We start from the raw sequence: 3,636 nt of genomic DNA, 5'->3' as shown, positions 1-3,636 counted from the left end.
TAAAAAACCAAGAAGTTATTAAGCTTATAGCGTAAACCTATTGTGTCCAAATGGGACCATATCACTTTGACTCAAAAGGCTTAGCTATCACCAACAGTTGGATTGATAAAATTTCGCTAAGTTTGACAGTTAAGCTGTATTCTTGTCATCACATCTTCGTCAAAGGCTGGCTCTGATTTCAAATCAATTTTTATTTTTTATTTTTTTTTATGCTTCTTAAATCAATTTTGGGGTTGGAAAATAAAGTAATCACAAGGAAGCCAGTGAGTTTGACTAATATATTTTGTCTCTTCTTCTTCACCCAACTTCTAGAGTTTATCTGCATTCAGATTATCTTCTAGAAACATGAAATGGATAGTAAATGACTAAATTCTCCTCTATATTGTGTGTCAATCTTTGCATAGATGTCGCGCTAATCTTTTCTGTATCGTTCTAATTTTATTAGATGCCTCCAATATTCAAATTCTTATATTTTTCTTCTTCTTTCCTTTTTAACTGTTATTAGACCTCCCATGCTTTTGGTATATAATAGGATCATCCTTAAATTATATAAAGGCATTGAAATTTCATGTTAATCTTTTTCTAAGGCACAACGCGTTCTTGAAATGAGGACATCATTGGCTCTCAAGTATCAATGTGTTTTTTTTTTTTTCTTGTACTACCATCTTGAGTTACACCAACGCAGATTATTATACAAATATATGCATAGGTGTGTGTATATATATATATATATATATTAATAAAGCAAAAATAATCTATGTTCCATCCCTACAGTCAATTCTACAAGAAAGAATTTCTTATTGCCATTAGTTGGACCAGTAAGATCACTATCATACAAATTCAATATACGCCTCTTACCACTAGTAATTAAACTAATAGTAATATATTTTTAGAGTTAGATTAGGGCTTTTTCTTTAATAAATTCAGTTTAACTATAACGTATAAATCCACGTATGTTCAAATTCCTTACAACAATCCAAATTATTCCACAAGTATTTGAATTCATTTGTTTACTTTGAATTTCAAGTCATGTTGAAAAGCTTTGATTTCATCTTCTATCGTGAAGAAACAGAGTACTCTGTTCTGTTACTGTGTTTCAAATCAGAGCTTATAGAGTCTCCATTTTTTGCTACAAAAACAATGGAAAGTGAAGAGACTAAGAAGCAGAATAAAGGAAAAGCAAGACTTCCTCCACAGAGAGGTCAGATCAAAGCTAAGATATTTGCTGACACGGTGAAGAAAGTGGCGATTATGGGCGAAACTTTATGGGGGAGACTGAAATTTTGTAATAATTTCAGGGGGAATTAGCAATATTTTATGGATAAATATTGAAAAAAATAAAAATAAATAACATGGTATAATAGTAAAATAAAAAAAATAAAAAAAATTAGTGGGGCTTGCAAATAGGTCCGTCTCGTGTGGCGATAGCCATACCGATAGCTGGACTACGAAGAGAGAGAAAAGGTGGTGGAGGAAGCTCAGATGGAAATGCAGATCCACATGAAAGCTCATGCTGTTATGTATCTCTGAATTCACTTAATAAGTAACTAACAGGGTATTTTAGTTTTTTTAAATTTATGATATTTTGAATTTAAATATACTATATAAATGAGGGTAAAAATGTTCATTCACACTTTTTTTTAACAAGAGGGGAAAGTAATTTAAGATATGAGGGATAGTAATTTTTTAAAAATATTTTTATGTGATATTTGTTCAATCCTTGTCAATCAAATTAATCAAAAAATTTAACCCCACACTCTCTAACGCTCGTGCATCTGAATGGATACAAGTTGGACGGGTTTGACCGAATTTAAGATAAAAATTTACTGGTTTGGTCAGTATTTTTATTAAAGGAGACCTAGAAAATTTACACAATTTAAGCTCAACTTTGGACAACCGAAACTCAATTAAATATGTAAAATTTATAATATATATTTTTTACAATTAAATTATTTTAAATTTATTTGGTGCAATATTTTCTAAATCTTTTATTGCTAATTTTACGCCATGAAGATGCGTCTGATAAATATATAGATATATAATTAATATAATATAATAAGATTTAGAATTAGAAAAATGCTTGTAAGAAATACTATAATTATTTAAGGAGTTAGGAAGAGTATAAAGTCAGGAAAAAAACGTAAATTATTATTTATGGAAGAGTTAGAACTAAATCACACTACTATAAGTGAGAGCTGGGGTGCGGCAAAATCAACATTTGTTGAAAAGAATTATGTGATTTAGAGTAAAAACGTAATAGAACAGGGAAAAAAATAGAATTAACGAAAAGGTAAATATATATTATTAAAACAAATTATAAATAAATAAATGTTATGAAACTCTTTGTATTTTTAATAATAATATAAATAATACAAAAGCATTTATAATACAACCAGTTTTACTCAAAGAAATAAATCAATTTAAGAATTAATATTAATGTCAAAAGCGATCATAACAATTATTAATGCAAACTTAAATAATGAATACATTTTTTAAAGCAAATGTCTCAAAATTGTTAAATTAAGCCAAACATAAAAAAAAATAATAAATAAATAAATTTAAGCTCAAGAACTAAACAAATCTTTTGTAATTTGATCACATAAATTAACTATAAGAATACATTCAAATGTTTTTTAATTTAATAAAATTATATATATATATACATACTTACAAAAAATAATAAAATGTAATACACTTTTTTAGAATGAAAAATCTTGAGAAAATATCTAGAAGGCTTGCAAAAATCCATTCTAAATTCTTCTAGATATTATTATGAGATATTTAAAAATGAATTGTAGATTTTTCTTTAAAAAAATTAGAAGATGAAAGGGAGCTATAAATATGTCAGGACCTTCTAGGCGCGTTCCAAGCGCTGTTTTGCTTCTCCAGGCTCATACTATCCTCCTACAGGTGTCTGCAAGCTGATAGAGGACCCTCATGCAATAATTAGAGCATTTAAATGACATAGATAGAATGGAGATTTAAACATCTGCCTTCGGCCACAAGTACTACATTCTGTACCACCGAGCTACCACATCTAATAATTCCAAATATGCAAGACCTGAACTGATTTAAGAAAAAACAAAGACTGAAGAATGAAAATGAAAGAACACAGTTATTTTTGTGATCAAATTGGAATTGGAAGAAATTTTCTTATGAGAGGGAATGGATTAACTACAAAAGTTAAGTCCTACTTATATTTGTGTCAGATCACTAAATAGTTGAATGACATACTTGGTTTCGGATGGACTCCACGCACCTAGCAAACTAAACTATAAAACATAACATGAAAAAAGAAAGGGTTAGAATTAGAAATTTTGTTTGCAAAAATTTAAAGATGTTTATATTTCATCCCAGACAAGTTGAAATCAACTTGTATCCAAAAGTGATTCAAGCAATTGATTCTTCAACACGAAAGTCTAAGTTACCATGAATAGTGTTTTACTTCTGTTGAGGAAAAAAAAAGTTCGAGAAACATCTTGTTTTTTTATTCATTAAAAATTTTCATTATTTATTTCCGAACCAAATATAAATCTTTCGATTCAATTGACTTTTTCACTCAATTACTTATGATAAATTGCCTAGAAGAATGTGTACAAGCTCCTAATGAAGGGCGTGATCTTCTTAATGTGGGTA

The 3,636-nt window shown here is 28.6% G+C and overlaps 1 pseudogene; it reads right to left on the bottom strand.

The window, feature by feature from the left end:
* Positions 1-357: 357 nt before the first annotated feature.
* On the bottom strand, positions 358-466 carry LOC132271999 (U6 spliceosomal RNA; annotated as a pseudogene).
* Positions 467-3,636: the final 3,170 nt, after the last annotated feature.

Source organism: Cornus florida, unplaced genomic scaffold (genome assembly GCF_030987335.1).
Source record: "Cornus florida cultivar Cherokee Brave unplaced genomic scaffold, ASM3098733v1 CherokeeBrave_3.0.0_Hap2_Chr08, whole genome shotgun sequence".
NCBI lineage: Eukaryota > Viridiplantae > Streptophyta > Magnoliopsida > Cornales > Cornaceae > Cornus > Cornus florida.
The sequence above is the reverse complement of the archived record's forward strand: the minus strand, read 5'-3'. Positions and strand labels throughout refer to the sequence as shown.